The 13,317-nt window shown below is 39.9% G+C and overlaps 1 protein-coding gene across 7 annotated transcripts in view; it reads right to left on the bottom strand.

The window, feature by feature from the left end:
* The window catches only part of RPTOR (regulatory associated protein of MTOR complex 1), a 160,885-nt gene that overhangs the window by 128,334 nt on the left and 19,234 nt on the right, over positions 1-13,317 (bottom strand). The window lies entirely within an intron of this gene.

Here is a 13,317-nt window from a genome sequence, read left to right as displayed (position 1 = left end):
GTTGGCCAGGGTCCTGGAATAGAACCAACACAGCCCCACTGCTCCCAGTCTCCAGTTGGTCCAGTTCAGTTACCCACCCAGAGGGCTTTTAATCGCTACTTCATTATTCATCTTTGCTCACTCACTATAGTCTTGGCAGGGAGACAGCACTAGAGCTAATCTAAGGGATAAACCTCTCCTCGGAGACGGAGCTTCCGCAAAGACCTCCGAGGGTCTCCATCTCAAGCAGTTCTCTCTAAGCCACTTCTGCCACAAATTCTTCCAAAACACCCTAATGGTTTATGTTCCTAATAACTTTCACTACTAGTTGCTTTACACCCACTAACTTCTTTTCAATTAACTTCACTACTATTGACTTTTCACGATGCTGTTATTCCCCCACTTTTTTCCTTTTTCTATATAAGACACTAAGTTGGCCTACTTCCAAGTCTTCTGATGTTGAAGCTGTTTTAGTGAAAAACTACATACTTCATAACAAAAATACTTTGTTCTTCAGTTCATTCAAAACCGTTATTAATATCTCAATCCTGTGATTTACCGTGATTTAATTTTAATACTTAACCAAAACACATCTTTTTTCTTGCATCAAAGAAAGATTTAGGATCCTGAATTTACACTGGCTTTGGAAACGCATCAAAGAATAGACAAATTTAGAACTGTACAAGAACACTTTTATTTTTGCACAATTTCACAATAATAAACAATCTACACAGAAAAGAATTCTTTCATGAGCAGTAGAATCAAGCCAAATTTTCCCCAACTTTTCTGCTCATTTTTGGATTTTCTATTGCCTAATCGGATGCAATCTCTTTCTGAAGGTTTGGGTGTTAATGATGTTTTCCCTTCCCTCCCCATACGTAGCTGTCAATGTCCGGTAAGAGTTGGGCTCAGCCTGTTCCTTAGTTGACCAGGAGAGTAACAATACGCAGTCTGTCCCTTACCTCTATCCAGCTCTTTTCGCAAAATGTTTAGGACAAATTTAAATTCTGAATTCTCAACCCTTTTAAAAATGGCATGCGATGTGTTAAGGTTGCTGGGATGTATGATGGGTGCGAGATGCAACCACACATTGCATGGTTTTAAAAGCCTGGCTTCCTCAGGAAATCAGTCAAAAATATATTCAATCTTTGGAATTCATGTAGCAACATGTTCTGCACTACCCCATTACAACAAGTGTTTGTTTAAAATAACCCCTACATCAATAAAAAGCATGTCTTGTAATAAATCTGGATCCTCTTCTCTAAAGGATATTTGACATTTGATCCCAAAGCAATGTACTCCCACTTAGGCAGCTGTTCTCCACATCCACCCCAAACAAAGAAAACGGCAGCAAAATCTTCGTAAGACAGAAATCTTTTACAGGCAGCACATGACCTTGTAGTCACTCCCAGTTTGCTGTCGAGCCTGGGAAGAATAGTGGTATGACAAGTTTGTCCCAAAGTACCTGGCAAACTCTGTCTAGCACAGAACTTGGCAGGAAGCCTGCAGTCTCACAGAGGGTTTTCTGAATTTCACAACATTTGCACTGATGCAACTTTGCTGTTGATTTCCTTATGCTTGCAGACATGAGTGCCAGATCAGGATTTTGCTGCACCAGGTCATCAGACTGCAAAACGTGGGTAGCAGAGAAGTAAACAGCTGCAAAAGCGTGTTACGTGATAACTTCAGAGATCAATTCAGCAATGTAAGAAGTTATTTCAATTTTATACCTACTATCAATCAATCATAACATAACTGCCTGTAAGCCCAGGCTGGTATGGCCACAATAACTCTCAGGTTAGAGACATGCATGCAAATACAAATTATTCTGAACCATATCCACAGATCCAGGTGGTTTTTTTTTTTTTTAAAAAAACACACCTTTTAGGTGTTTTAATTTTAGGTTGTGGATACATGACACTACCCTGATGTAAATTCATGAGGATTAATCAAAGATAATAAAAAACTGCATATTTAAGTACAAAGGAGTATGCTGGAAATCCCAAATTGATGTTACAAGCAACAGCTTAACCTGGTTAATGCAGGCCATGAAAAAATGTTTCTGATAAAATTATTAGTTATTGCTAACTTGAAAAACATTAATTACAGTGAAGACATACTATTATTTATGGACACTTAAGTTTAAATGCTAAACTAAGCCACAAGGAAGACTCTTGCAAGTCTTAGGCAAGTCCTCTGTAGATATTTGGTTGCATTTTAAAAACCCATCTCAATCTCCCACATGCTAATGTATTCACAAGCAGCCCAAGACTTAAACAGCTTAATTTGCTAGATGTCTAGGACAAAATGCATTACTAGAGCTAAGCTATAAGGGTGGAACATTTATTCGCTTGACTGTAGTCAGCAGTGTAGTGACTTTACCTTTACTCTGCAGAGTCTTTGACCTTGCTTCTAAGTCCAATGTGAAATGAATTCTAAAGTACCTAATCCTCATTGTGTGGCTTCAGTATTCAAGAATACTTCCAGAAAAATACCTTTGAGCAGTCTGTTCATGAGAACTGATGTTGACAGGGAAGACAAAAATCAAGACTACTAACCTTGAATATCTGCTACAATAGATTCAGGAGATGGGTGTGTTTCTCAGCAATTACAAGCTGCTACACACTACAAGTTTGCTCCAAGATTTATAGAAATTATACCCACCAGCCTACCCTGTATGCTAAGAATCCTTCCTTATCTATTCAAATAAAATAAACATTCTGAGATGGCTGTTTAAATAATTGTTTATTTTTAAACAAAGGGAATTGTGAAAGAACTTAAATCTGCTGCTTATATGCCAGATCTCTATCCTCAGACTCATGACAGTTTGATGGCTTTGATGGGTCACATCACAAAATGCTCTAACAGGATTTTAAGTACACACCAGGACACATCTTTAAAACCTACTTAGTTAAATAACGTAACTCCTAAGCAACAGTGTCATTTTAGTACTATTCCTTCTTTATAACCTCTATTTTAAGAGCTCTTTAAAGTTTCAGGCTCTGCATCTTCTTGTTTCTTAAATATAAACTTAGATATTACTTGCAGCCCAGTTTAGGCTGCAGGACCATAGTCTGGTGTGCAAGTGAATCCTCAAACCGGTTGTCTTTATATTCTGGTCAAAGTGCATCATCCTCAACAGGAGGTACTACATACTATCCTATGTTCATGCTGGGACAAGAAGTTAATCTTCTCAATACTGAATAATTATTTAGTAATTTCAAGTTTTCCTCTGATTGGAAAGTAATTGTTTAATGAAGCGATATTCAGATTAACAAACAGCTTAATGAGTCAGGAGAAGGAAAAACAATCATTCAGAGGTTTATGCTTTGTTAAGATCCATATGAAAGGAGTTAAAAGCAAAGTATTTCAGGCTTTTCTCATTCTGCCTTAGAGTTGAGCAGGAATATAAATAAAAATGTAAACAGTTTTCTTTGTTAATGCTCTAAGTTTTGCACAAAACTCTGATGTCTATTCAGAAAGCAGCTTCAGTTGTCTAATAGAGTATCGTTTACACATCCAAGTTTGCAATCCTTGTCCAGTGGATACCTGGTGGTATTTACTAGATAAAGAGCACCAGGGTCGATGCAAGTGGATCTGCAGAAGGCTCCTCCCTGTCTCTAATCGCCAGTGATTCACTACTCTCCGTGGAACACAAAGACAAGGTATTTTTAAATAGGTCACACAGAGGCTGGGTGGTAATTACAGAAAAACGTTAATCAGATTTGAGTGGGCAGAGCTGCTTATCTCTTTCAAGAAGCCTTTCTAATATCAGGTCTTTCTTCACATCTTAGGACAAACTGACATTAAGAGTACAATGGTCATATGAAAACACCCTAGAATACAAAAATCTTGCTTGTCTGCCAACTCTGGCCTCATTTTGATGACAAAATACAAAACAAAACAGAGAGGAAGTATAAAACGTGAATGGATCTTATTGTCAGAAGACTACGGAAAGCAAGGCAAGAGAAAGCATGGTCACTGAACGATGGCATTCAAATAGACGATTTCAAAATTAATAGGAGTTCAGATGCTGGGTGATAAAGCAAAGGAAAAGCATTTCAGAGGCAGTCTCAGAAGTTCCACCTTGGGAAGGAGGGCCCACTGCTTCTGCAAATGACGAAGCGTGTAAGGGAGGGGAAGGCGATAGGTAAAGTAAGAATCTGGTTCTTGGTGGCCTTATGCCCTTAGCAGCTTCCTCGCCAAGCAAGCCTTACTGAATGTGCATCTGGGAGATTTTACCAGGTTGCTCTTCGCATTTTCAGGGGGAGCTGCTTAAAACGTGCAGAAATAGTGGTGGGGTGTTCTGGAGCCACTGTCCCGCAGCGATGCAGGTCTGCTTCCCAGAGAGAGCACAACTGAGGCAGGCATCATTGTCCAGCAGCTGCTTGAGCAGTTTAGTGATTTTGAAGACTGCCACTTTTCAGAGAGACATGCTAACCTAAACAGTCACATTACTGCATCACTTTTCTAATAAAATGGGAAGAAATTTTGTTTGCTTACAAGTTAAATGTCCTTTTCATTGTGGTTCAAACTTATCTTTCTAGACCTCGGCAATAGCTTCCCTTTGCCCCATCTCCTTCATTCAAGGTCACTCCTGCCTGCAGTGTTCGAGGCTTTCAGCAAGATGGCAAGACCCAGAGGATTTTCCCACTAAACTGATTTTGCAAGTTTGTTGACTTAGTTCCAGAATGCCAGATCACTGCTGATCTGCAATGCATGAACAGTTCAGTTCACAAAACAGCTTAATGCCACTTCTCTGTCTTTACAGCTTCTGAACACGCTTCTTCACATCAGTTCATGCCTGTAACTATTTTTTTCCTTTTTGTGCCTCATTTTTCCTCAAGAATCTCAGAGAAATCAGTATTAAATACATTACTGCTGCAATTTCGCAGTTTCCACTTTATTTTTAGTAGTATGTTAAAGATTTATCAGATTTTTTTTTTCCTCACTATCAAAAGACTTAAAACATGCATTCTACCTAGACTGAGCCCCAGAACTGCAGTAGGGAGCTTTCCACTGGCACAGCTTACTCCCAAATCCTTTAGTTATCACTGCCATAGGAGATTTTTTTATGTGCAGGTGGTACAGCTACTCCCATGTGAAGGCGGTCACACCAGCAGTGCCTACAGATACACTGCTACAATGCAGGCTACGAAACTCCAGGGAACCTGTGTAGTGGTTTAAGATGCTAAAATCTCCACAGTTGTTCATTGTCACTTCCTCCCGATGCTTAGTGCCCCGAATGCAGAAGAAAATAGGTGGCCCAGTTCGGGTTTTTCAGCACAAAAACAGAGTAGTGTCAGCGCAATGCATCTTTGTTGATGGTTTAAACTGAGACCCTGGTCTTGTGCCTCCCCTGCCAAGCTATGCTTGGGTTGCAGACCACTCTCAGAGAACTACCAAAAGCAAAATAACAAGTCAGATACTGCTTAATTTGCCCTAATTTTCTCCATATTCACAAGACATAAAAGAGTGGCTTTCATCATTTACCATACTTTCAATTTGTGCTTTTCTGGATAAACTACCAGTTCTTCTAGAGGGATATTTTGCGAAAACAGCACATGGCTAAAAATCAAACTCAGAATGGTACCACGACAATTTTTCAGATAGAATGAGAACGTGAATAACTGGTTTTGGCAATAATACTTGTTGACCTCTCTTCTATGACAGACTTTTTTTTTTTCCCCTGGAAAAAAAATGCTGGTTTATGCTGAAGACAGTTGATCTTTAACAAGACAGCAAAGGATTGATACAGCAAAATTTTGCAGAGCCTGAAATAGCTGCCAAATTCAAGAGGCTGTTGGGAAATGAAAAACAACAAACATAGTCCTCTTAGGAAAACCTGGTATTGTTAAACAAGGTCACAATGTCTTTTTTTTTTTCTTCTTCTTCATTTTTTGTTACATGGGAGAGTAGGGAGACCAAGTACAAGTTTTTCCATTTTACATTTTCCCCTTTGGAATTCTACGGTATTTCTTTTCTGCAGAGGCAATTAGTATTTGCTGTTGTTTTAAAAGAAAAACCCTACAGAAATAAAGGAAAAGCATGACTCACAGAGAGACCAATAATTAGGTCATGCGTTCAATTAGTTTTCATGCTTAACTAGTTACTCTTTAGGAAATGCTCAACCTTTGATGTGCAGCAGGCAACTTACCAATTAATTAGGCAGAAGGAAGCAATGCAAGGAATGAAACCTCACAAACCGTATCAGAGCCCAGAGATATCTAATGAGGGAAACAACAGCATCAACAACAGAAAACATGCACAAAAAGGCAGAGGCTTTAAATTATCTGTTTCAAGTATCTTGGCTGTACTTCCTATGAAATTAAGAGAAAACTGTTGGGAAGCAGACTAGAAGAGAGAAAGAAGGAGCCTTGTCTGATCAGAAAAGCATCACTGTTTCCTTGAAGGCTTGCCACAAAAAGTATAATCTATCCATATTGTATGAGATGTCTCCTCAGAGACCATCACTCACTGGTGGATGCAAGATGCAAGAGGCATCACAAACCATATGACATTGGATTAGACAAAAAAAACAGGAAAAACCTTTATTTAAAACCTGCATAGTTAAGCACAATGGGACATACATACTGCTGAGAGTCTCAACCTGGCATCAAGAACTTGGGGGAAAAGATAATATATAGCCATAGTTTAACTAACAAACATTTCTATTAATGCCATACATACAAGGAACAGGCATGCCTATTTGGCATTAGTAGCGAGTTTCTCAGTTCCCTTGGACCCATTTCAATGAAAGATTGCTGCAGTCACTCCTCCTTGATTATGTCACCTCTTTGAACTGAGTGGAAAAATGGGTATAACCACATAAATTAAATGGGCTGGAAAGACCTAAAACATGCCTAGATGTGCCAGACTAATGAGTTCAGATATGTTACTACCTGTCTCTTAATAAGTGACACTAATGTCTCTCAAGAAGAGAACTGCATGAGGAACAGAAGCAAAATTGCTGTGTGACAGTGTCCACACCGTCATTAACATGCCATCCTCAGTGACTAGGGATGCTACAGATGCAGGCATTCTCAAATATCAGTATTTGCTTTCAAGCTACCCTTCCCAAAGGCTTTCTAAAAGTTTATTTAATCTTGCCTTCTAGATCTCTCTAGTCCTTCCCCTATCCGGGATTTTCATCCCCCTTCATAGCTCATAGTTCTCCTTCACTCCAGTGATGTCCGTTCAGGTGGAGCTATAACAAAATTCTCACAACTAATTCCATTAGACAATCAAAACAGTGCAGGTGACTGCCTTAGCAAAAGAGGAGGAAGTGGAGAGAAGAAAAAGGGAGGCAACAATGTAGCACTTGAATTAGAAAAATCAATACTGTAATTGACTTTGTTTTATTTAGGCAAGTGGGTGTAAGGGGAAAAAAATTCTTCGGGATGTAATGCTTAAAGCTCTTTGGCTTTGCTGGTGTTGGTTATGGCAAGGGAGGTACAGAAGCCCTAGAGCCACTGGCCTGAAAGGACAGGACGGGGAGTGGGGGAAATAGACCTTGCAGAGATGACAAACGACAGACCTTGCTGTGGTTAAATCTTACAGGGAGGCACAAACCTCTCACACTCCATTAAGTTACTTACCAGAGGATGTAAAAAATCCCAAATTCCATAGAAGAATTGACCTTCAACTTGAAGGAAAGGTCTCTATAGAAAAGCAAGATCCCACTAAAACAGACTTGTAGGATCTCAGAACAGCTCAGAGTGCTTCGCACCTCTGCGCCTTCACTGGCTCATTTCCGAACCTCTCGAAGACCAGGGCCCAACGCCCGCTCCCTTCAGCAGCGGGACGGCTTGTTTAGAGACCAGACACTCGAACATTGTGCCACGGCAACTGGCTTCGACAGACAACAAATATTCAAATTGCTACAAGGGTTTCCAGAGCTCTTTCGCCCTCCCCCAAAACCTCCATACACATCAAAATAAGACGTCAGACCAAAGTCTACCTTAAATATAGCAGAGAACGCAACTTTCCTTTTCTTCTAACCCATCCATGGTCCTCAACTCTTGTGTTCCATAACTAAAGCTTTCTTTTCTGTAACAGTCCAGCTTAAAAGGATAACAGTTCCACTCCAGCCCTCGCCTTTGCTTGGCAAGGCTGTCAAGGTTCTTTGACGGATCTTGTGAACGTGCCAATTACATATTGCTTCACTCAAAGAACATGCTGTTTGTAATTACTCTCTAGATATCCTCTCCTCCAGCTCTACCATTGCTCCTCCTCTTTGCACCTTCCAAACCTTATTTCTTTCAGTAATCTCACATGCAAACCAAATTTACCTACAACCCTATACTCTGGTCTATTCCAAACCTATCTCCCTGGGCATATTCTCTTCCACCCGGTGATTGCGCTTTCAAAACTCCCCTGTAAACGCTTGCTTCTTATTTCTATACTGTACCTGCTGTAACATCTACCAGCACGTTTAGAGTCAGGGTTCTGTTATGCTAAGACCCTATCACACGGACTGCTATTATTTTACTGTCTCTGTACTCTCCCATTTGTTTGCATCAGGCTTATTTCAGACTGCGAGCTGTGCAGCAGTGATTTGCATTTCATCCGTAGAGCACCTGGCTCAACCAAACCCTCCTCCACGACCAGGGCTCCTGTTCCCTGCAAGAGTACAATTTAAAAAATAAAAAAAGGGGGGGAGGGGGGGAAGGAAGCTTACCAAACCACACCCAAGGGAGATACAAACTTCTGTTTTTCAGTGGTCTCACAGCTAGCTGTGCAAAGACCACCACATGGCACAAACTCTCAAGAACAGGAAGATTTTAAAAAACTTAAAACATTAATTTTCATTGAGACAAGGTCCCGCTCCTCCAGTGTTAAGAATGCACTTCATGAGCAATGTAGAATGTAAGTGTCTCGGAGGACAGCTTTCTTAACCTCACCTCTACTCAGGAAGAGTTATGACCAGCAGTTTTTGACCTTCCAGTGGCAGGACTGGGAAAGTTTCTGTCAGAGAATAAAGAACAGTATTGCAAAAAGCACCTGGTATAAGAGTGCCATTGGGATTCATCTGGACTAGTAGAAATCACAACAGAAGTGACAAAATTATTGAGCAAGATGAGAAAAAGGAAGAAAAAGTCCTGTGAATTTTCTGGTCAGTTTAGAGTTAAAGAAAGAAACTGGTCAAAAGCCAGAGCCAACAAAAAGAAAAAAATGCTGTAATTTCATGCAAATTTAATAAGCATATGCTCCAGACTACTTCATACCAGATCTTGAATTATGTAAACTGCGCATCATTCAAGCTACAGTTCTGCCTTTGGCTACACAGCCCCATTCCCAAAGGCGTATACACAGGAATGGAAAACGAAGGAAACTTTATTGTCTAGGGAGGGCTAGAAGCCAAGTAATGAGATGTCCATTACAAGAAAGGAGGGAAAAAAAGAAAAAGTCTGGCACCCTTCTAAGAACGAAGCCAGTTATCACAGATCGACCTCATCTCGTAGCATTCTGTACAATACTGCACACATCATCATTTCACACGGGGTAACTGGTGCTTTCCAAGTATTGTAGCCCAGTTCAGAGAACTCCAGCCAAGAGGATGCAGAAAAACATGCTCTCTCAAAGCAGTCCACAAGAAAAGGAACAGCCTGCTGTGCAGAGGAGCAGTAGAAAGCCAAGCAACACTTTCATCCTCTCCACTAACCCCTCTGCTCCAGCTCTGCAGAATGTTACAGCAAAGAACCCAAGTCCCAGGCTCTGCTGATAAATGGATGTAAACGGGGACTTCAGGAACAGTAACTTCTGCTCATAAAAATCCTCACTAGCTTCTGCATCTCCATAAACCATCTCACTGCAGCAGGACTCTGAATTCGCAGTCTATTATCCCTACTTTCAAAGAAAGTCTGTTGACTTTTAAAATAAGGAAAGTTCCTGCCTTTTGAATGGCATAACATGCAATGCTGCCAAGAAAACTAAATTTGCATCCAAACAACGGGGAAAATATTTGCTACTTATGCCAGCACAAGCCAACGAGTGCTCTCGCTGGTCACTTACTGCAACGTTGCACCTAACACAGGCGTTATTCTGCAAAGGGTAATAAAATCAAGATCAGAAGCAGAGAAATACCATTTCAATGGGATCAATTTCTTATCTAAATATTTTAAATACAGACCATGTGAAGAATCTCCAATAGGAATTTAAAGTATTTTATTTTGGGCAATTAAAGTGATATAACGTGCCGTCTCAGCTAAAGGCTCTCCTTTTTCATGGTGCTCTCCTGACACTGCCTGCCAAACTCTTTAATCCAGGTCCGGTAACCCGCAAGCCCCAGTTTTGCTCAGCTCCGCCAGCCGTTCCCTAATCCATCAGGCTGCAGATTCCCCCAAAGCCAGAAGAGCAGTCACAGGGAAGGTTCCCCCCCTCCAGTCAGGCTGGGCATTATGGGGTCCCGTGCTCTTAACTTTCACTACCTTTTCCTCCTTTCATTCTCAGCTGCTTAAGCAACCCCTTTTATCCCCTGTAATTGAGCCTGCTTTCCAGATTACCCTCAGGTTTAACCCCTTCCATGCCCAGTGAAACTCAAAACCCATGACCCAAAGTAATGCTAGAGAAGAGCTGTCTTTTTGGTTTTTCTTTCCACTTTTTCACTGAATTATCTTTGCACTGAATTGGAAGAACTCAGAAAATTCTTTATAAAGACAGATAAAGCCTACAGCTTTGTCATCTCCTATTCTCTTCCCCCAGTAAAATTTTTATTTGAGAATTGCAATGCAATGACTGAATATTGTTTAACTGCAGTATTTTGCAGATGAAACAACAGCTGAAGTGTTTTTTACTCCCGCAGCACACAAATTTATGTAGCTACATAACAATAAAGCAAAGTCTTAAATTTAATCAGAAGAAATACTTCAAGCAATGGCAAGCTGATAAATTATTTAGAAAGGGGCTCAATAAGACCTGGAAGGAAATATACATCAGCTGCACAGCCTGGGAGCTTCCAGAAACAAAGAATTTTCATGCTTACCCCTGTTAAGGCTTTTTCACCTAAGCTATTTGTATTTAACAAACAGGCATGTATTTGAACAACATCCTACAAATTATAAGCAGACACGGATTGCACTGGTAGCGATGTCACAGGACTTCTCAGACAGCGTTTATTACTGACACGATCCATTTCCCAGCAGTTAGCACCATTTGTGCATTCACAGTGAGATACTGACGACCGGCACGTCCTAGTGTAAGGACTGACACTGACAGCCCGTAATATTGCCTATTTCAGAAGATTTTAAGTCCTTTTTTCAGACTGCCTAGTCTTCCCCAAGTTGTCTTCCTTCCATCAATTCTTCAACCATTCCAAAACACTGAGAAATAGACAAAACTAGATGTATTAGTATTTATATGAAAGGTCCAGGAAATTCAATAATGTTCCTATTGTTTTATTGCAGATGGCACATCAACTCCTCTTTATTACTGCAGAAAACTCAAGAGCCCTGTAGAGTGCAATAAAACGGTACGTGTTCAGCTTTGCAATGTTTCAAAGGGCTGTGATTTACTGTTAAGAAGCAGGCACCTTGCACACAAACATCTGAGCTCAGTAATTGCCTCATGTTTTGTGCAAACTCTACGAGGCAGTGCGAGGTCGGCCCACACAGGGTACCTGCTTCTTCTAGCTGCCTGTCCCTCACTCCTCAGTAATAGGGACTCTGTTATTAAAGAGCGGAGAAAAAGGTTTGTTTTCACCTTTGCATCAAAATGTTTGAGTCTCCTATTTTATTTCAGACACTATCCGAATTTTCTGCCAAATTCTTGGGCTGCTAGAGAGATTAAAAAAATTGTCAACATACCAAGGGGAAAAACACAAAAGTAAATTCTCTTGTCTTAAATATATATACCATATACGCTTCAAGACAAGTCCTTCTTATATAAATATACTTACAAAACTCTTCAGAAAAAAGCATAGCCACAGACAATTATCCACAGATTTAGTAATGTAAACATTTCACCACTAAAAACAGTAACTCTCCTTCAGGTAATACGTTCAGCTTTTACTGAATGATAAGCTCAGTTCTAGTCAGTCAACCCTGAATAAGAGAGCAGGGAAGCATCACACAAAGGCAGGAGGTAAAGAACCAGTATGAACTGTATTTACATTGAAATCGCTCTGAATAGAACATTATTTCTATCAAGTTTGAATTAGGAAGTGAAGGAGGGACTCGGAACGCATACAACAAACTACTTCACCGGCAGCCTTTAACAACACACATGCCAACAACCCTTTTTTCAGTGAAAAATATTCTCAGCAGTGTCTGGCAAAAGAAAAGTTTATATTTACTACTGAAAAAATAATCCCAAGGCCACTTGTCCTTTATCTGAAGGTATTAGTCCTTCATGAAGGAATGGAAGACTTGGGGGGAAAAAAAAGAACAAAAACCCCCAATTTTTCTCTCTCCCTGTAGGAACAGGGACCTTCAGAGCTTCTAGGTTCCAGACCTGAACAAAACATCAGCAGTGGCAATCTATATTGATTTTATAAATTATAAAGAAACAAGTAAATGAATGTAACCCATCACAGTTTAAATAGAAGGACTGATTAAAAATACCTAAGGGCACTGCTAACACAAAGGCCTTCTCAACCACTCATTCTATAGAGAGGACAGGAAAGTACCAGTAACTTTTCCAATTGCAGACCATACTCTTAAACTGCATACTAACAGACATTACAGAGTCATTCGGTAGATTATTTATACATTAAATAAGGTAGTGAGCAATGTTAGAAAATATAGTCCTGGTGCTGACAAAACCACACATAATTATTATTACTGAAGAAAATCTAAAAGGAACAGAAGAAGCAACGTCTCCTTAAAACATGAAGACTAGGGTAGTATGCATGCCACATCATAAGGAAAAAAAAAAATATTAAAGCAAATCTACAGGTAGGTTCATTCAGTGAAGTTACTGTTTCTGTTTGAGTTACACATTACATGCTCATAATGATAAATTCATGATTTAGTTGTCAATAGTCCAGGTACTTCGAAGAGGAATATTTTGACCCAAACTGCCTAGAGCATACAGATAAGGACATGAACATACTGGGGAATATTAACAATGAAAATGATGCTACAGTTCGGTTTTTGTACCTATTTGGAAAACGCTGCAGACTTCAAATTTCATTCTTTAGATCTTTCTGTAGCTTATTTACTGAGACACATGAAACTACGGACATTGAAATATCCAGAAGGAAAACACTTCTCCAATGTGAAAGTGTGAGGTGTTACAAAACAGCAAATAAATAGTCAGTTGCTTGCATGTTTCTTTAACTCCTGCTTTGTGTTACCGCTATCCAAAACATTCGTTTTCAAAAAGGTATACACACATTAT

Source organism: Calonectris borealis, chromosome 20, assembly GCF_964195595.1.
Source record: "Calonectris borealis chromosome 20, bCalBor7.hap1.2, whole genome shotgun sequence".
Classification (NCBI taxonomy): Eukaryota; Metazoa; Chordata; class Aves; order Procellariiformes; family Procellariidae; genus Calonectris; species Calonectris borealis.
Note: the sequence above shows the minus strand (reverse complement) of the source record. Positions and strands in the feature narration are given on the sequence as shown.